Source organism: Triticum aestivum, chromosome 2A (assembly GCF_018294505.1).
Source record: "Triticum aestivum cultivar Chinese Spring chromosome 2A, IWGSC CS RefSeq v2.1, whole genome shotgun sequence".
Taxonomy (NCBI): Eukaryota; Viridiplantae; Streptophyta; class Magnoliopsida; order Poales; family Poaceae; genus Triticum; species Triticum aestivum.
This window is the reverse complement of record NC_057797.1, coordinates 50009563-50031247: the sequence shown is the minus strand read 5'-3', so window position 1 is coordinate 50031247 and position 21685 is coordinate 50009563. Positions and strand designations below refer to the sequence as shown.

At 48.6% G+C, this 21685-nt stretch overlaps 1 long non-coding RNA gene across 5 annotated transcripts; it reads left to right on the top strand.

The window, feature by feature from the left end:
- Positions 1 to 1320: 1320 nt before the first annotated feature.
- LOC123187387 (uncharacterized) lies at positions 1321 to 5127 on the top strand. 5 transcript variants are annotated; one of them, XR_006493995.1, is made up of 3 exons: positions 1323 to 3118; positions 3323 to 3482; positions 4512 to 5127. It is a non-coding gene; the product is annotated as an uncharacterized lncRNA (long non-coding RNA). The 5 variants fall into 5 exon arrangements; XR_006493993.1 differs by having other exon boundaries at positions 1324 to 3118; positions 3569 to 5127; XR_006493996.1 differs by having other exon boundaries at positions 1325 to 1941; positions 2051 to 3118; positions 3323 to 5127.
- The last annotated feature ends 16558 nt before the right edge of the window (positions 5128 to 21685 follow it).

The following is a 21685-nucleotide window of genomic DNA, read 5'->3' as shown; positions in this document are numbered from 1 at the left end:
CGAGAGGAGGTTGAGTAGTCAGCCGTTTGCGTAGGTGAAAGATGCTATGTACGTCCTTGATCCATCGCCCTCCGTCCAGGATCGACCCATGCACTTGAGACAATACTGGGTGCGCATCGAAGCAGACTTCATGGCTATGTCCCTGATCCACCGCCCCTGTCCTGCTTGACCCATCCACAAGAATCAACACCGAACGCACCGGCTCGTTGTCGATGCCGACGAGCTGTTTCATTGCGAGGTCAAGGGGGACCGCGGAAGGGCCGCACTGGTGCCTGTGCTACGCGCTACTCGCTAGCGGCGTCAACTGGGAAGGGGCGGCTAGGGTTTGAACAGGGAGGAGACACGGCTTGCGTGGATTTTTTGTTGCTTGCGTGCGTGGTTATGACGGTTTTGCTGGTTCTTTCGCCGGATCGCATGGGGGTGGGACTACATAATTAAGAAGAACGAATCACGTTTGGGGTGAAACGTACGCAGGGGAAACCAACAACGCACGGGAGGGAGGCTCGACGAAGTAAGACGGAAAACAGAACGCTGCGTTTCTTTTAGGTATTATTATTATTATTATTATTATTATTATTATTATTATTATTATTATTATTAGAGAATTAGAGATTAGAGATAGAAATTAGAGATTAAAGATTATTTGTTTCCTGAAAATCTATTATTTGTTTCCTAAAGCAAATTGCATTAATGAGAGAGATCCGTTGATTTGGTTAAGTTAGGAAAGAATCTATTATTTGTTTGATAAAGCAAATTGCATTAATGGGAGAGATCCGTTGATTTGGTTAAGGTAGGAAAGAATCTATTATTTGTTTCCTAAAGCAGATTGCATTAATGAGAGAGATCCGTTGATTTGACTAAGGTAGGAAAGAATCTATTATTTGTTTCCTAAAAAAAATTGCATTAATGAGAGAGATTCGTTGATTTGGCTAAGGTAGGAAAGTTAGATTCGTGATCTTTTGTCATTAGGAAAGTGTTGAAAATAAACCGTACTGGACTACCAACTCCTCCATTAGATTTTTTTCACTGGTTAATTTTCGTAGGTTTTTTTCGCTGGATTGTCTTGGGTGCAATCGAAGGTTAGGCCCTGAAGTGCGTGGGGTGGGTGGGGGCTTCGGTATGCGGTTTTTTCGGTTCGTGACGGTTCAGTGTGAGGTGGGACGAGGTACCAAAAAAAACCATAAAAAATAGAACGAAAAAAACCTAAAAATGAGACTATCAACTGCTTCATTAAAAATAGAAACTGTTAAAGAAGAGAACAGGGCGAACAAAAACTCTGCCGTTCCCACGCCCGCAAAAAGGAAACAATCGCATCGCACCCTTGATTCCGCTAGCAGCTCCCTAATTTTCGGGCCGATTCTGCCTCCGTGATCCTTCTTTCTCTCCCCAGATCTAGGAAAACAGCGCCACCTCCTTCCTTCTCCCACAATGACGCTACCCCAATCCTCAGCCGAACTGCCCCGCGGCACCCTCCCGGGCACTCTCCCCGCCGCCCGCACAACGCCCTCATCGGCGCGCTCTTCGCCAGAGCAGCCCGGAGCGGCGTGCACTGGAAGCCGGAGCCGGGAAGGAGTGCGGCCACCGCCGGGAGGCAAGGGGAGGCGTGGTCGCGCTCTTTCCGGTCGGCCATGGAGGCCGCGCGCAAGCCCGCGTTGCGGCAGCGCCCGCTCCCCCTCACCTCTCCGGCCGCACCGGTCTCCTCCCAAAGGACGAAGTGGGCGCATGTGTGGCGGCCGGAGAGGGAACGAGGCTGCGCGCAAGCCCGCGGCGTGGCGGCGCGGATCCCTCTTCCCCCTGCCGGTTTGAAATCCGCACCGTCGCCGGCAAGGTAACTGCTCTCCTCCGGTTAGGCCCTGGCCTGGGCATGTGCAGCCGGTGCGAGCAATCACCGAGCCATCAGTGATTCGTTGATACCTATGATTCACTCTCTAATTTGCATTGGTCAGTAAAAGATCCTCCTCTATAAGCGGAGCAGGTTGCTTTGCTTTGTATCTGATCTAATTTGTGCTTTACTTCTTTTTGGGCTGTACTAATTCTCCATATGCTCCAGTTGAGAGAGCAAGAGAAGGTTACTCTACTCCATTATCTACTAATTCCGGCAATCAAGGTCAATACATGTTACATCAATCAGGGTCAGTAATCAGTACTACTAATTTCAGAGAAGACCTGTATAGCAGTACTACTCCATCGGCAAGCGATCGTTGCTGGATTTCTTTCACGCCTATGTGGTGTTGTGCCATGGTCGCTCTCCCTCCTCCAGGTTTGATTTTTCAAGTTTCATGCCTTGTGTTTTAAGATGTCATCCCAAAAGTATTTGTAACATGAAAAACCAAAGAAAGAGAAGATTAACACGTGAGTTTATAAATTCTCAAAAGGAAGTCATTGAAGAAATTTTAGGACAAATATAAGGTCTAATTGGCACTTGAACCGGCAAAGGGCCTCACTTTGTTATCTTGCACAGGGACTCAGCCAAGTCCGGCCTGGCCATGCCTCCGTCCTCCCGCCTTGCCGGCTACGTGTGTGTGCTGTCTGTGCTTGATGCTGCGTGCTTGTTGGCTTGTCACTGGGTGCTTGTTGCTGCTGGCCTGCTGCTGCTGCTGCTTTGCTGTATATATTTGTATAATGCTTGCTTTGCAAAGTAGAGAACCTTTTTTTTAGCCTCCACCAATTTATTGTTCTCCTTGTGTTGCTTGGATAAAATGAAATGCATACTATACTGCTACTCCTACTGAGACTTGTCACAATTTCTGTATCCTGTGTTACAATGAGACTCGCAGTTCACAATTCAGGTGGAAGGTAATCAATTTCCTAAGGATAAACTTCATACTTGAATCTACATTGTGTAATGTGTGACAAATATGAACGTTGGCAGCGTCTGATTTGTGCCCTTTTAAATTTCAAATGGGGTGATTCCAAAGAAGCAGATTAAACTTGCCCTAAGTGCTGTGTTTGGGAGATCGAGCATGGCTTACGTATGCCTTTGCCACAAAATTCTGTTCTTGGGGCTAAAGATCTGCCAAGGGCCATGCTTAGCGATCATATAGAAGAACAACTCTTTAAACGGCTCAATGAAGAGAGACACGAACGGGCTATTCATGATGGGAAAAGTTTTGATGAGGTTAGTGCTACCTCATCAATTTACAGAATCTTACGTTTATGGATCCTATGTTTTCTTTTTCTTGGTTATATCTTGGTTTCCTTTCCTGAATATGAAATATGTGGTTTGTGTACTTCTTATAAACAGAGATGTGTTGCTCCTTCTGCATACTTTTATTCCTTTATTTTCAGAATTTGACTGTATTTAAGTGTTTTTTTTTGCTAGATCCTTGTTTCATGCACGTGCACTTTTTTGGGGTAATCGGGAGTTTTTTCCGGACTGAATAAGTAGAGTTATTGTCAAGCTGAAGGCTGAAAATGAAGTCATGATTCATATTTATCCAAGCACACCTTTACCGCTCAGGAGAAGCATTTTTTGCACACAGGTGAGCAGCAACATTGGCTGGTCTGTGCACAAGCCTAAATTTTGAAAACTAGAATAAACTCTACTTAGTTGGTTCACTTCCTTCAGGATGGGGGCAATCACTGATCTGTCTTGAGCATTACTGGACCAAAATATATGTACCACCTAGCAACAGATTGCTGGTACAAATATATGTACATACATTTGGGTGTATAGCTGGTTGATGTATTGTTTTAATGAGGGTTTGGTTTACGAGTGTGTGCAGTCTGTATAAGACTAGGAGTATTGGATGGTTTTGAGTCGGCACTCGGCAGTATCTATTTTGAATGAAGTTTGTGGTATGTATAGGGGTGATAGATTGGATAGGAACTTCTGTTCTAATAATTACTATGGTTCTGGTGAAATCATGTTTTGGTTGAATTATATATTTGGAACTGATCTTAATTTTGCTGGATAAATCAATTCCGAAATCCAATAAACTTCTATAATTTCTATAATTTCCAAGAATAGGAGTATTGCTGGTTAATCAATTGATTTACATTAATATCTTAAAAGGGGACCGCACGCATGTCCTGATGCTAAATCTTTTTAGAAAGGAAGGGTTTATGTAATTTTGGTAGGATAAAAAATGTAACCTTAGTATTACCTAGAGCTAGGATATGTGAGTAGATTATTTTAATTTTTGAGCTCATATGTGAGATCATGATAAAATTTGGAATATCATGTTGCTATAACGGAATCAGTCAGGATAGTGAAGTCTGCACCAAAATGTTGACCACCCTTTTTTGTTTTTTAAGTTACGGAATTTAAACAAGTCTCTTGGAAAAATAACTATCCTATCCCTTTCTACAATTTCTATATATTTGTTAGATAAGGTAAGTATTGTATAATAGTTTGGTTTTCCGTGATTTTTTTCATTCCTCTGTGTAAATAGCCTAATATGGGTTCACAGTCAATAACATGCTCACCATCGAGAGTAACGATGAGTCGATATGTACTCCTAATTCTCTCTTATAAAAGTGAAGTCCAAATGCCTACTGGCTGCTTTTAGGTGACTGGAATTTTGAGCCGCGTCAGTCAACATGTGCCTGAGAAGTAGGTAAGACGGAGCTAAGGCTGAGATGGAGGCAACACTGCCTGCCACAACGTCTCCAAGATGCTGAGCTGGGACCTGGACGGAGGCAGGGACGACACTACTTGTGGTGGCAGTCTCCAAGATGAAGATCTAGGACCTAGATGGAGGCAGGGACGACACAACTTGTCCCGGCGTCGTCAGCGGAGGACATGCAATGGGTTGTGGGGTTTGGGTGGAGGTGGGTTAGAGGGATGACCGGTGGCAGCAACGGCAACTTGGGCAGACCAGGGCGGCGAGGCTGCAGTGCGGGCGTTCGTGTGCCTGGAGGTAGAAGGTTACAGACCGTTGGATCGTAATATGGGAAGGCGGAGGAAAAACTGACTGAAGAAAAAATCTTTTCGAGCCTGAAATAGTCGCTCTCAATTGTAACCATAGAAGCTTGGCACGTTTGAAGAACCAGAGTTGCCTATGTGTTATAGAGGTTTTTCTTGCAACTTTAAGGCCTTTGTTTGCTCTATCTTGAAGACCTTTGTTCTACATGTCTTACTATGGGTTTTGAAGAAATAGAGTTGTGTGATCTGACATGGTGAAAGAGAAGGTGCTTGTGATGAGATAGAATTGCACTATCTATCTTTTATCGGGGTCCATAGAGCTAAATCCAAGCCATATATATCTCAGTAGCAATTCAGGTTCAAATACAACACCTTCTCCTCTATCTGTAATTAGCAACATGGATTAACTATATGTGTATCATTACATTGTCTGAATCATCGCATTGTTATGATTAATTTTCTCAACACGTGCGTTACACGTGCACATCTACTAGTCTACACATATGGACTAAAATTTATGGACTAGAACCTTGAGGCTGAGGGGGGGGGGGTGGCTAGGAGTCCCACGTGAATGTAACTCCGGTAAAAGTCTGAAAGCCCTATCCTCCTCATGTGGGTTGTGAGGAGATAACTATTTGAAGCCTTTTAGGCAGCCCAAAGAGGTACAAAAATCAGCTACTCGTTAGGGTTGTGACCTAGGGTCATTTTGAATTTTATACGTGAGTGGATGGGGATGATTTACCCTTTATCCAGCAGCCACCAACATGTGTGATAAAAAATAGTTCGTCCTTCAAGGGGCCAAATTTACTGTTTTGACCCTTATACAAAAGTTTAGCACGATTTGACCCTGTTTGTGAATCTTTTTAGGATATAATGGGCTACCGCTATGGTCATTGGCGGTAGGTTTGTGGTCAAAGTAATGGTGTGGCAAACATGTCACATATATAGCGTGCTTTCCTGTACAAACATAGAGTGTTCTGATGGTGTAGCGGCATGAGCGGGTATTTTTGCGACAGTTGATATTGTGTTCGAATCCTGTCAAAGCCGGAACTTTTTTGTTTATTTTTTTGCTCAATAAAACTGAAAAAATAGTCTAATTAAATGTTAGATGTGAATTATTTTCAAAACCATTTTTTGACTTACGTGTAACTGGATGGTTCGTAATGTTAGATGTGGATTAAAGTGGTAAGGGCATCTCTAGCCATTGGCCCCCAGGGGGCATCTAAAAGCGCCGTCTGGGGGTGAGCCGGCGAAAAAAATGGCCCTGGAGCGAGTCGGTCTCCAGCCGTCGGCCCCAAGGGCCGCCCCCAGACGCGTATTTAAAAAAAGAAGGACCGTTCGGCGAAGTTATGATAAAAACTAGTTAAATTTCGATCAAACATGGCAAATTTCGGTGAAATTCGCGCATTTTCATTACATTAACCTAATCTAAAAAAGAAAAGGGCTGAAGTCGTCGCCGCCGTCGCCGCCATCGTCGTCCTCGGCCTTCTCCTCCTTGACGCGGGCGCCCCTGCTGGACCCCTGCCCGGCGTCACCATGGCAGACTGGCGGTGGCGCGTCGTCGTCGTCGCTGTCGCATAAGACGACGACCCCGTCTTCAACGCGGCCGCGTCGGCGCTCCTCGAAGCGGTGCAGGGCGGCGCGCTGGCGTTCCTTCTCCTTCTCCCGGCGCGCCTTCTCCATCACAATGGAGTCCTGGCGTGCCCATTCTAGGATCGCGTCGTCGTCGTCGAACTCCGCCTCCACCAGCGCCAGCCCCGGCTCCGTCTTCACCGGTGCCAGCCCCGGCTCCATCTTCGGCTTGACGAAGCACGGAGGAGCCAACGAGGAGGGGGCGCGCCGGCCGCCCTCGTTGATGACGATGCCGACGCTGCGACTGCACCGACCGATTGGCGTCTCCGCCGCGGGCTCGGCCTTGACGCCGAGAAGCGCCGGAGAACCGGAGGAGTGGGAAGATGAGTGAGAGGAGGAAGACGAGGAGGAGTCGAACCTCCTTGGCACCCATGCGCGTCGGTGTTGCGACGGGGCGGTCCCCCGTCGCAGGATAGGTCAACGGCGGGTTGTTGCCGCCGTCGAGGTGCGTTAGCACGCCCTCCAGCGTGTGCTCCGGGACGCCCCACCACAGGTGGCGCCCCACGCTGTTCTTCACGCCGCCGACCATCGGCGCGTCGTTGGTGGAGGCCAGGCGCTGCTGTTGGCGGCGCTGGAAGTATGCCGCCCAAGCCGCGTGATTGTCGGCGGCGTACTGGGGGAAGGAGCGCTCGCCGTCGGTCAGGGAGGCGCGCGCGACCTCGACCTCCTCGGCGAAGTACGTGGGCTTCGCCACGGCGTCGGGTAACGGGGGAACGAGCACTCCCCCGTCGCTGAGCCGCCACCACGTCGGCCCGACGCGCATGTCCGGCGGCGCCGGGATGTTCGCCTGGAACAGGAGCCAGGACTCCTGTTCGCGGAGCGAACGCCGGCCGAAGCCGTTGGCCGCCGCCTCGTCTCCGGGGAAGCGCTCTGCCATGGCGACGGGCTCGGCGGTGGTAGAGAGGGAGAGAGAGGGGCTATCGGTGGCGCTCGGGAGAGGAAGACGGAGACGGAGAGAGAGGGGATGGGCGGCGGCGAGGGGCGAGTCTGGTGTGGGCACCGGCGAGAACCGCCGGCTTTTATAGCCGCTCCGCGCGAGGGAGGGGAGGCGTCGGCGCGCCGTCCCGAGACGCGCCGCCCGTGAGGAATCAATGGCAAGGCTGACCGGCGGCAGCCTTGCCATTGATTCCCCGCGGGAACCGAGGCAGTTGGGGGGAAGACGAGCCGCCGTGTCCCTGACGCGGCTGGCCCGCGGCTTTTTCGCGCCAAAACAGTTCGCCCCGGCGCCCCCGGGCGCCCCTCAGCGCGCCGGGTTCGGCCTGGATCCGCCGGCGCTGTTTTCGGCCCAGACCGGCGAAAATCGGGCTCCTGGGGGCGCGACTGGGCCGTTTTTTCTGCGCCGGCGCAAAAAAAAACGGCTGGGGAGGCCTTCCTGGTGACGTGGCTGGAGATGCCCTAAGTGCACACATATATTTTTGCTATATGAATATAGCTCACGCATATGATAGTGCTACTCCAAATAATTTTGTTAACATAAGTGTTCCAGATGAATTTCTAGTTTCTAGTATGGTAAAAAGAAGAAAGAAAAAGGGAACATTTTCTTCTCTTAGCGCATGGTGACATGATGCATGGATATTAATTACACCATTGGAAATGCTAACCAGGTAATGCATACAAATAATAATGGTAATGATATTTCTCTGAAGAATTAGAAAAAATAAATAAGCAGATTAGTGGAGGCCCGGGCCAGGGTGGGCGTAGATTTGGTCGTGAGGGAGGTCCAGGACGGGTGGCGGGCGCTTATCGGTGAGGAGAGGCCACCGTCGCTAGAGATACCTATACCTCTCCTCCCTACAGATTTTTTTGGCTATTTTCAAGAAATCAGATTTTGGAAATATAAAATAATGGAAAATTCTATTACATTCACTTATGTTGAGCCTAGGACCCAATTTCTGATCCCATGTCAGGCGCTCTGCTTCTTTACCTTTCAAACGGACGATCTGATTTTTTTTTCCTGCTAGTACCATCTAAAGATCTCTTTCACAACATAGCATATGTATGGTAACCGACACTTACTCCTGCAGAGGTGAGAGCTAGCGACGGGCTAGTTGCGATCACCTTGCACCCATCCGTATGTGGATATGGAAGTGTGCACTGCAAATGTCCAATAGTGTGAGTGTGCAACCGATTGTTAACTGATCGATCAATCAGCGTAAAAAGTACTGTCACAAACTATCCAGCTGCAACTCAACACTTAACTGAAAACGCTGGCGTATGCTACATCGACATTTCATTGAACAGTTCAGCTATATATATATATATATATATATATATATATATATATATATATATATATATATATATATATATATATATTTGAAACAAGGCAAAAGACTTACCATTTTCATTAATTAAGAAGGAGTGAGAATTGCCCGGTTAATTGACGGAAAACCGGGCTAAAACCGATACAATCCAACCCATATAAAATGGTTACCACCGGCCAACCTGGCCACCGACACGAGATCACAGAGCTACAAAGAGGAAAGGACATCCGCCGAGCAGTCGCAAGCGTCATCGTCATCACCGGCTACCTCCGAACGGGCGACTCCGACTTCACCATAGACCTTCCTCGTCAAAGTAAACACGCGCGGACGGCAATGGACCGCGCCGCAGCGTTACGGCCCGAAGGGGCAACACAACCGCGGCGGGCAGGTCGGGGCGACGACAGGGAAGACCTCAGGGCGGTTGCAGGGATCGCGTGCCACGCTCGCTACGGCCCGACGGGGCGACGCAGCGGCAACGCGAGGGTCGGTGTAGCCTCGGGGACGGCCTGGAGCGGACGGCCTTAGTGCGACGGTTGACCGCGAGCCGTGGCACTACTGCCCGAAGGGGCGATGCAGCGGCAGCGCGCGAGGTGGTGCAACCACGGGAACCGCCTCGGGGCGGCGGCGGGGATCACGTGCCGCGGCACTACGGCCTGAAGGGGCGACGCAACGGCGGCGCGGATCGGTGCAACCACGAGGAGAACCACGGGGCGGCGGCGCTACGGCCCGACGGGGCGACATAGCGGCAACCTGTTGCTCGATCGGCGGAGGGGCACGCTGAACTCGGGGATTGGGCGGTGATGGCCGGCGTAGATCGACGAGCGGGCCGATGCGCGGACGACGGCCGTGAGGAGCCGCCTGTCGCGCAAGGCTGCCGGGTCGGGGCGACGGATAGGCAGGAGCGCGGACGACGACCGTTAGGGGCCGCCTGTCGCGCGAGGCCACCGGGTCGGTGAAGAGGCCAGCCGGTCGCGCCAGTGTTGTAGTAGAGGCGCACGGGGTCAACAGCGGCGGCGGGCGATGCAAACTGATCAAGCATAGATCGGAAAACCAAAAAAATAAACGCCGATCAAAACGACCAGCGAGAGAGCGAAAAAACCCGGAGCAAGGACTCGGGAAAAAGACTCTAGGGCAGCCGGTCAACACGACCGGAGGATGAATCCTAGGTACGGGCGGTGCGTTCCCCGGCGGCGGTCATGGAGGCCGACCGCCCCGGGTGAGAGACGCGGGTGCGGAAGCGGCGGCAGCTAGGGTTTAGAAGCCGGAAACTGATACCAGGTCAAAGGGAGAGAGGGATTTGGTGTAATAGTTGTTGATGTATTGGTTGAGCCTCGTGGGCATATATATAGAAATACATAATCTACTTAAAGTACAAGGCAAGATAGAATAATATCCTACGTTATCCTACATTTTCTAATAATAATGATACTCAACAGCGTCCGAGCTACAATGTGGCAACACATTATTGTGTTCAATGTAAAATGATTAACCAACATATTGCTCACAGGTTCAAACTTGAGACCTGGAACGCACTACATGGTTGAATGTGCGGAACAGCTTATTCCCATTTCCTCTTAAGCCTTTTTCTCAAAAAAGGGACTCCCCGGCCTCTGCATCAGAACGATGCATACGGCCACATTTATAAATAAGTAAAGAGGTCCTCCCAAGCCTACTTCTAGTAGCTAGCCAACTCCAAGATATATGTATAGACAACACCTTTTGGCGACTGCTTTCTTTTTCTTCTTTCCCCTACTTTCTCATTCAAAATCCCCGTCTTTAATGCAAGGGAATAGCTTCAGCCATTCCGAGTCCAAAAAAGAAAGATGCATGGAGAGGTCAAAACTTAGGCGATGCTATTGCCAACATATATGGAAAATGAATATAACGATCTAGCTAATTCAGCGAAGTTCTGTTCCATTTTAAGCCATCCATCAGCAAGAACTAATATCCCTCACTAGTTGCTCTAGGTTTTTCTAACACTGGCATGCACACTGCGATTTATAGAGCCATGTTGTGCATGCATCTTTGCCTGCTAAGGACGGGATTCAAGTGTGATCTCTTTCATTATCTAAGAATCCTCCATTTACTTCTTATCTATCTTGTGTCCTTACAATTGTTGGCTCTCACTGATGCGTGGTGACATGCCATTTTGGTACTTGGACAGTGGGAGGACACACTTTGATTGGCAGGTACCGACATTGGTGCAAGTTTCAACATGTGCACTGTTTTGCTATTGCTCATGTTCTAGTATATATTATGGTTTGGGTTAAGCCTTTCTTCGTATATCATACTAGTGTTTTGTAAGAGAAACCAGGAACCTATGTTTAGTTCTATCAGCACTTAGCAACGAAAACTCAGGATTCCATGAATCTATTTTCCCTGATTCTTCCAAATATCACCCCATGGAGCGACACCATTTCCTAATGTTAGCTTGGCCAGCAGATCGTGCCACCAATAACGTGATTTTTGCTGCAGGACGCGTTCTCTCACCCAATAGTATTTTCTTCCAGCTCCCCTGAACAGCTGGCAACCGTGACTTACGCAGATTTTGTTTAGACAAACTGTGACTTAAATAGATAGTCTTATTCCGATCCGCACCAGCACCACAGCATAGCACACGCAGTAGGATGTGATCATCATTACTACAATTGAAATATTGAATTGAAAACTGATTTGTTTGCAAGATAAAACAGTATAGTCTCTCGTCTTGCACATGCAACACTAGAATTTAGGATCAGATTAGTTTGACGACATCTCTTTCTTCGAAGATGTAACATCTGCATTTGTGCTTGATCATCCCGAGGCTCCCTGAGCCACCATCTGTTGGCAAGCCATGTCCGTGCCCATGTGGTGGTGACCGGCGTCGGTGCACCAGGTCTGGTCCGTGGTGGGCACGGGTGTGTGTGCCGGCATGTGTCCGTGGTTGCGTGAAGGAGCTACATGCATGAGGACCGTTGCGATCTGTTGGAGCCGACCGCATCGTGTAGATCGTGAAGTCAATACGTGGTTAGTTGGTGTGTAGCCGAGTCAAGTGCATGCGCTTAGTGGTTGTTAGCTAGCGTGGTGCGTCTATGTATGCATGTTGGCCTAGTCTTGTGCGTGAGTGACATAGGAGCCGGGCAGGCTGTTGCCCTGGTAGCGTGTGTGCGCGTGTGCTACTTAAACAGATGTAGCCGGTATGAGATGAGCCAAGTGTAGCCATGTAGCCACTGTAAAGAAGTAAAGGATTGGGGCGTTCGTGCACCGGCCGGAAAATCTTGTGTCCACTGTTCTTTTGTAACGCCCTCGATGCGGCTATATCTTCCACGTGTCGAAGCACGACTTAGAAGCATAACCGCATTGAAAGCAATGTCGCAAGTGAGGTAATCTTCACACGACCCATGTAATACATAAGGGAAAGAGATACATAGTTGGCTTACAATCGCCACTTCACACAATTACATGAATAAAGCATTACATCATCCAAATACAATCAAGGTCCGACTACGGAACCAAAATAAAGAAGAACCCCAAATGCGACAAGGTCCCCGATCGACCCCAACTGGGCTCCACTACTGATCAACTAGAACGAAACAACACAAAGGACAAGATCTTCATCGAGCTCCTCCTTGAGCTTGGTTCCGTCATCTGTACGGTTCAACGGCACCTGCAAGCTAATTTTGGAAGTATCTGTGAGTCACGGGGACTCAGCAATCTTACACCCTCGCGATCAAGACTACTTAAGCTTATGGGTAAGGTAAAAGGTATGAGTTGGAGCTGCAGCAAGCGACTAGCATATATGGTGGCTAACATACGCAAATGAGAGCGAGAAGAGAAGGCAAAGTACGGTCGATAAAAGTATGATCAAGAAGTGATCCTAGAACAACCTACGTCAAGCATAACTCCAACACCGTGTTCACTTCCCGGACCCCGCCGGAAAGAGACCATCACGGTTACACACGCGGTTGATGTATTTTAATTAAGGTCAACTTCAGGTTTTCTACAACCGGACATTAACAAATTCCCATCTGCCCATAACCGCGGGCACGACTTTCGAAAGTTCAAATCCCTGCAGGGGTGTCCCAACTTAGCCCATCACAAGCTCTCACGAATCCCGGTTACAAGACATTTCGACAATGGTAAAACAAGACCAGCAACACCGCCCGAATGTGCCGACAAATCCCGATAGGAGCTGCACATATCTCGTTCTCAGGGCACACTCAGATGAGACTAGCTACGAGTAAAACCAACCCTCAAGTTTCCCCGAGGTGGCCCCGCAGGCAGCTCAGTTCGGACCAACACTCAGAGGAGCACTGGCCCGGGGGGGGGGGGTTAAATAAAGATGACCCTTGGACAGGCCTACCCAAGGGAAAGAAAAGGCTAGGTGGCGAATGGTAAAACCAATGTTGGGCATTGCTGGAGGAGTTTTATTCAAGGCGAACTGTCAAGGGGTTCCCATTATACCCAACCGCGTAAGGAACGCAAAATCCGGGAACATAACACCGATATGACGGAAACTAGGGCGGCAAGAGTGGAACAAAACACCAGGCATAAGGCCGAGCCTTCCACCCTTTACCAAGTATATAGATGCATTAATTAAATAAGATATATTGTGATATCCCAACAAGTAAACATGTTCCAACAAGGAACAACATCTCTATGTTCCAACAAGGAACAAACTTTAATCTTCACCTGCAACTAACAACGCTATAAGAGGGGCTGAGCAAAGCGGTAACATAGCCAAACAATGGTTTGATAGGACAAGGTGGGTTAGAGGCTTGGCTCAACAATATGGGAGGCATGATAAGCAAGTGGTAGGTATCGCAGCATAGGCATAGCAAAAGAGCGAACAACTAGCAAGCAAAGATAGAAGTGATTTCGAGGGTATGGTCATCTTGCCTGAGATCCCGCAAGGAAGAAGAACGAGTCCATGAAGAAGACAAACGGACGTAGTCGAACGGTTCCTCACAAACGCGACGTTACCGGAATCAACCCGAAGAGGCAACACCGAAAAGAAGCAAACAACATAGTAAACAACCATCACATAAACATGGCATGATGCACAATCAAGTATGATGCATGTCGGCAAAGTGCACAAACAATCCTACAAATTAAGTGGAGCTCAATATGCAACTCCGTTGCATATTGACGAAACACCACATTCATGTTATTTAGTTCTCTCTCGTTTATGTACCCAACAAGATTAAATGTTGATTAACATGGCAAGGGGTGAAGCAAAACAAAACTACCTATCTAGGCAAGTTTAAATGAGGCCGGAAACAATGAACAACAATTCCGGTAAATCCCCATGTGCATGATTTAATGTTTGGTACTGTTCTGCCCTAAACACAATTTTATAGTTGTTAAACATGCAAAGTGATGCCACCATGTTAAACTAGGTAAAATTCTACCCCATTTACATATAAAGTTTCTTAGGTTTGGAGCTACGGTTATTTAGATATGAATTAAAGCATTTTAACATGACATTAAAGAAAATTTAAGCAAACATCATTTTAAACATTTTAAACATGGGTGAAAGTGACAAATTATTAAACTAGACAAACTTCTAGATATTTTACATATAAAGTTTGTTTTAATCCGATGCACCGTTTGTGAGTAATTATATGTATGAAGCTAGGGGGTTTTCTGTAAAACTGGCAAACTCTGGATAATAGCTAAATTCGTAGAACTGAAGAAAAAAACGCCATCGGGCTGCATCTAGATCATGAAGCCCATCAAAGGAAAAACCGGGGGCTGCTCACCCTGGGCCTTGGGAGCCGGCGATGCTGGGCCTTTGCGGCAGCAGGCCGGTTGCAGCACTGCGTGCATGCGGGTGCGGCCGACCTGGTCAACGCGCTCGAGGCAGCAAGCGTTGCTCGATCTGAAGCGGGGACGAAGGGGAAAACAGCGGCGCGGGACTGTGATGGCGCTGCGAGCGGGCGCAGCGGGCGTCGTCTCACCGAGAAGCAGAGGGGCAGCGCGGATGAAGCAAGGGACTTGGTGGGCTGCGCAGGACTTGAGGAGCTCGGCGCGGGGCTCACCCATCCATGGCGGCTGTGTCCTGGTTCAGAGAGAGAGATGTGAGAGGAGGGTGCCGGGCGAGCACGAGGATGGAGGTGAGGGGGCCGGCCTGGAGCTGCTTCTGCGGTGGCGCTCGACGGGGGCGGAAGGGCGGCCGCGCTCCGGTGGTTTGGACGCCGGTGACGTGACGACGGGTGAGGACGAGGCAGGGCTCGGGCAGGAGAAGCCCTCCTGCTCGAGGGGCTTGGTCTCAGGTGCGATAGGGTGGTTGCGAGGTCTTTGGCGAGGGGTGCCGACGGTCAGCGGGCAGCAGCTGTAGAAGATGGTGGTGACGCGACCTTGAGGCCGAGCCCAGGCCATAGCGGCTTCCTTTGGCTCCCTGTCCAAAACGAGACAGAGAGAGTTTGAGAACGGGGAAGGGAAAGAAAGCAGAGAGAGAAAGGGGAGCGCAAGGTGCGAGGGAGGAGGTCTTCTCCGGCAACGGGGCTTCGATCTGGTGGCTGCGTTGGGGAACGCGGAAACTGAGGAGGAGCGGTGTGGTGGGATTGGTGGTTGGATCGATGGATCGATGGATGGATTGGGTGGATTGGGATGGATCCGAGGAAGGAGAGGAGTGGATGACTGGCGGCGGCGCGATGGGACAACGAGCTAAATTTTAGGGTCGCTGCCTAGGGGATTGTTCTATATATATAGCACTGGATTTTGGTTAGAGGCTATTTCGTCCCTCCGATCGAAATCGAACGGTCGGGAAAAATAGGCTAGGGAGTCCAATAAATAAAACGGAGGAGATGTTTTGTAGACGTTTGGGGATGATCCGGACCCAACGGTGACGACTGCCCGGGTCGGGTCCGGGACAGCTCTCGTGCGCGCGCGCAAGGAGGGCCGCGGGCTGACGAGAGAGTTTAGGTAGGGCCTGACGGTGAGTGGTAGTGGGATATGCAGAAGGCCTCGGGCTGAGAGGAGAGGAGAAAGAGACCCGACGGCAGTTTTTGGAGACCGAAAACGTCTGACGTGTGCCCGGCTATATTGCCGCTATAGTTATCCGTTGGGGCGTCAAACGGACTCCGAACGCGATGAAACTTGGCAGGCGGTCTACTAACAACAAAACAACACCGCACACCAACTTTCATCCCATTTCGAGAACATTCTCCAACCACTTCTAAAATAATATTCGGACGTGCCGCGGGCGCGTGCAAGTGTGTCTGGGCTCAAAACGGATAACGGACGGAACTAGGAGAACCCGGGTGAATGCAAGTTTTGAAAACATGATGATGCAATGCGGATGATGACATGGCAAGATGCAACACGCAAGCAAAAGACAAGGCAACAACAGCGAATAACTGGAGGACACATGGCACATCGGTCTCGGGGCGTCACATCTTTTTCTTCCACCTTCATTCGAGTGAGAGGAGAGGTAGCTAGAGGGCTTCGGTTCCAACAGTTGGTATCAGAGCTGGTTCATCTTGGGCGTCGTTCTCCTTGCCGGAGGCGTGCCGGCGGTGGCGGAGTTCGCCGGCGGCTGCACGATGCTCCGGGCCATGTGTCGGTCTATGGACGAGCGCGGCGCGGCGAGGAGGCCGCGGTGGCTGCGACGGCACGGTGAGGAGGCCGCGGAGGACCTGCGTGGTGGCGGCTTCAACGACACACAGCGGCATGGCAGCATGGAGGTGTCGCGCTGCGGTTGAGGCCGCAGCACTGCAGGGCAATAAGCCGTTGCGAGCCGGGCACGCCCGATGCGTGTTATGGGTGCGCACTGGACGCATCGGGCATGGCGGGACTGCGGGCGCGCGTACGAGCGTGCAGTTGACGTTGGAAGGAGGCGTATGTCGCTGTTATGCTCGAGTTCGGCTACATCCTTCCGGCGTTTGTCGCTGGCGGCTGCCATGGAGGACGCGGAGGCGGCACGTGATGAGCGTCTGGTGTGGTCAAGCTCGTCGGGCGCGTCGGGTGTGCGCGGGGACGTGCGGGACGCAATGGTGCGGTCGGGCTCGTCGGGCACGACGGGTGCGCACGGGACGTGCGGGGCGCCGAGGGACGCCAGGCGTGTGTCGCCGGCGGAGGAGGAGCTCGGCGTATGTCGCCGAAGACGTGACGGAGCATGGTGCGACCGACGTTAGTGCGCCAGGTCGGGTCCGTGGCGGTGCGACTGGCGTCGTTGCACCAGGTCAGGTTTGCGGGCTGGGTCATGCTCGTGACGACGACAACAACGGGAGTTGCAACAACTCCGGCGATGGCGAGTTCATGGATTAGGGGTTGAGTGTTGGCAATAAGCCATGTCCATGCCCATGTGGTGGTGACCGGCATCGGCGCACCAGGTCTGGTCCGTGGTGGGCACGGGTGTGTGTGTGCCGGCATGAGTCCGTGGTTGCGTGAAGGAGCTACATGCACGAGGACCGTTGCGATCTGTTGGAGCCGGCCGCGTTGTGTAGATCGTGGAGTCAGTACGTGGTTAGTTGGTGTGTAGCTGAGTCAAGTGCATGCGCTTAGTGGTTGTTAGCTAGCGTGGTGCGTCTGTGTATGCATGTTGGCCTAGTCTTGTGCGTGAGTGGCATAAGAGCCGGGCAGGCTGTTGCCCTGGTAGCGTGTGTGCGCTGAAGGAAATATGTCCTAGAGGCAATAATAAAGTTATTATTTATTTCCTTATATCATGATAAATGTTTATTATTCATGCTAGAAGTGTATTAACCGGAAAATTAGTACATGTGTGAATACATAGACAAACAAAGTGTCACTAGTATGCCTCTACTTGACTAGCTCGTTAATCAAAGATGGTTATGTTTCTTAACCATAGATATGAGTTTTCATTTTATAAATGGGATCACATCATTAGGAGAATGATGTGATTGACTTGAACCATTCCGTTAGCTTAGCACTTGATCGTTTCAGTTTACTGCTATTGCTTTCTATGACTTATACATGTTCCTATGACTATGAGATTATGCAACTCCCGATTGCCGGAGGAACACTTTGTGTGCTACCAAACGTCACAACGTAACTGGGTGATTATAAAGGTGCTCTACAGGTCTCTCCGATGATACTTGTTGAGTTGACATAAATCGAGATTAGGATTTGTCACTCCGATTGTCGGAGAGGTATATCTGGGCCCTCTCGGTAATGCACATCACTCTAAGCCTTGCAAGCAATGCAACTGATGAGTTAGTTGCGGGATGATGCATTACGGAAACGAGTAAAGAGACTTGCCAGTAACGAGATTGAACTAGGTATTGAGATACCGACGATCGAATCTCGGGCAAGTAACATACCGATGACAAAGGGAACAACATATGTTGTCATACGGTTTGACCGATAAAGATCTTCGTAGAATATGTAGGAGCCAATATGAACATCCAGGTTCCGCTATTGGTTATTGACTGGAGACGTGTCTCGGACATGTCTACATAGTTCTCGAACCCGTAGGGTCCGCACGCTTAACATTCGGTGACGATCGGTATTATGAGTTTATGTGATTTGATGTACCAAAGGTAGTTCGGAGTCCCGGATTAGATCCGGGACATGACGAGGAGTCTCGAAATGGTTGAGACGTAAATATCGATATATTGGACGACTATTTTTGGACATCGGAAAGGTTCCGAGTGATTCGGGTATTTTTCGGAGTACCAGGGAGTTACGGGAATACGGGGAAGAAGCATTGGGCCTCATGGGCCAAGTGGTGGAAGAGAGGAGGCAGGGCGCCCCCCCCCTAGCCCAAACCAAATTGGACTAGGGGGTCGGCCCCCCTTTCCTCCTTTCCTTCCTCTCCTTCCTTCTCCCTCTCCTCCTTCCTTTCCTCCTCCTAGTAGGAGTGGGAAAGGGGAGTCCTACTCCTACTAGGAGGAGGACTCCTCCTCCTGGCGCACCCTGCAAGGGCCGGCAGGCCTCCCCCTTGCTCCTTTATATACGGGGGCATGGGGCACCCCAAGACACACAAGTTGATTGTTCCAAGTCGTGTGCGGTGCCCCCCTACACCATAATCCACCTCGATCATATCGTAGAGGTGCTTAGGCGAAGCCCTGCGTCGGTAGCAACATCATCACTGTCATCACGCCGTCGTGTTGACGGAACTCTCCCGTGAAGCTCTGCTAGATCGGAGTTCGTGGGACTTCATCAAGCTGAACGTGTGCGGAACTCAGAGGTGCCGTGCGTTCGGTACTTGGATCAGTCGAATCATGAAGACGTACGACTACATCAACCGCGTTCTCATAACGCTTCCGCTTACGGTCTACGAGGGTACGTAGACGATACTTTCCCCTCTCATTGCTATGCATCACCATGATCTTGCATGTGCGTAGGAATTTTTTTGAAATTACTATGTTCCCCAACAGTGGTATCCAAGCCAGGTTTATGTGTAGATGTTATATGCACGAGTAGAACACAAAGGAGTTGTGGGCGTGAGTATATACATATTGCTTGCCGTTACTAGTTGATTCTTGATTCGGCGGTATTGTTGGATAAAGCGGCCCAGACCGACATTACGCGTACGCTTACACGAGACTGGTTCTACCGTCGTGCTTCGCACATAGGTGGATAGTGGGTGTCTATTTCTCAACCTTTAGTTGAATCAGATTCAATGAACATGGTTCTTTTTGAAGATCAAAAAGCAATCACTATATCGTGTTGTGATTTTTGATGCGTAGGCAAGAACGGTTCTTACTCAGCCCGTAGCAGCCACGTAAAACTTGCAACAACAAAGTAGAGGACGTCTAACTTGTTTTTGTAGGGCATGTTGTGATGTGATATGGTCAAGACATGATGAGATATAAATTGTTGTATAAGATGATCATGTTTTGTTAAAGTTATCGGCAACTGGCAGAAGCCTTATGGCTGTCTCTTTATTGCATAAGATGCAAGCGCCAAATAATTGCTTTACTTTATCGCTATGCGATAGCAATAGTTGCAAGAGCAATAGTTGGCGAGACGGCCATGTGATGACACGTTGATAGAGATCAAGATGATGGAGATCATGGTGTCATGCCGGTGACGATAGAGATCATGACGGTACTTTGGAGATGGAGATCAAAGGCGCAAGATGATCATGGCCATATCATGTCACATATCATGATTGCATGTGATTTTTATCTTTTATACATCTTATTTTTGCTTAGTTCGTTGGTAGCATTATAAGATGATCTCGCACTAAATTTCAAGGTACAAGTGTTCTCCCTGAGTATGCACCATTGTCAAAGTTCGTCGTGCCGAGACACCACGGGATGATCAGGTGTGATAAGCTCTACATTCATATACAATGAGTGCAAGACAGTTTTGCACATGCAGAAATACTCGGGTTAAACTTGACGAGCCTAGCATATGTAGATATGGCCTCGGAACACTGGAGACCGAAAGGTCGAGTGTGAGTCATATAGTAGATATGATCAACATAGTGATGTTCACCATTGAAAACTACTCCATCTCACGTGATGATCGGACATGGTTTAGTTGATTTGGATCACATGATCACTTAGATGATTTGAGGGATGTCTATCTAAGTGGGAGTTCTTAAATATATACGATTAATTGAACTTTAATTTATCCTAAACTTAGTCATGATAGTATTTGCATAACTATGTTGTAGATCAATAGCTCGCAATGTACCTCCCCGTTTATTTTTGATATGTTTCTAGAGAAAAACTAAGTTGAAAAATGTTAGTAGCAATGATGCGAATTGGATCCATCATCTGAGGATTATCCTCATTGCTGCACAAAAAAATTATGTCCTTGATGCACCACTAGGTGACAGACCTATTGTAGGAGCATATGCACATGTTATGAATGTTTGATAAAGCTCGGTATAATGACTACTTGATAGTTTAGTGCACCATGCTTTACGCCTTAGAACCGAGACTTCAAAAATGTTTTTGAATGCCACGGAGCATATAAGATGTTCCAAGAGCTGAAATTGGTATTTCAGACTCATGCTGGAGTCGAGGGGTATGAGACCTCTAACAAGTACTTTGCCTACAAGATGGAGGAGAATAACTCAGCTAGTGAGCATGTGCTTAGAATGTCTGAGTACTACAATCACTTGAATCAAGTGGGAGTTAATCTTCCTGATAAGATAGTGATTGAGAGAATTCTCTAGTCACTATCACCAAGTTACTAGAACTTCATGATGAACTATCATATGCAAGGGATAACGGAAACGATTCCCAAGCTCTTCGTGATGCTAAAATCGACGAAGGTAGAAATCAAGAAAAACATCAAGTGTTGATGGTTGAGAAGACCACTAGTTTCAAGTAAAAGGGCAAAGGAAAGAAAGGGAACTTCAAGAAGAATGGCAAGCAAGTTTCCACTCCCATGAAGAAGCCTAAAGCTAGACCCAAGCCTGAAACTGAGTGCTTCTACTGCAAAGGAAATGGTCAGTGGAAATGGAACTGCCATAGATACTTGGCGGATAAGAAGGATGGAAAAGTGAACAAAGGTATATTTGATATACATGTTATTGATGTGTACTTTACTAGTGTTTATAGAAACCCCTCAGTATTTGATACTAGTTCAGTTGCTGAGATTAGTAACTTGAAACGGGAGTTGCAGAATGAACAGAGACTAGTTAAGGGTGAAGTGACAATGTGTGTTGGAAGTGGTTCCAAGATGGATATGATCATCATCGTGCACTCCCTATACTTTCGGGATTAGTGTTGAACCTAAATAAATGTTATTTTGTGTTGGCGTTAAGCATGAATATGATTTGCACATGTTTATTGCAATACAGTTATTCATTTAAAGTCAGAGAATAATTGTTGTTCTGTTTACATGAATAAAACCTTCAATGGTCATACACCCAAGGTGAATGGTTCATTGAATCTCGATCATAGTGATACACATATTCATAATATTAAAGCCAAAAGATGCAAAGTTAATAATGATAGTGCAACTTATTTGTGGCACTACCATTTAGGTCATATTGGTGTAAAACGCATGAAGAAAA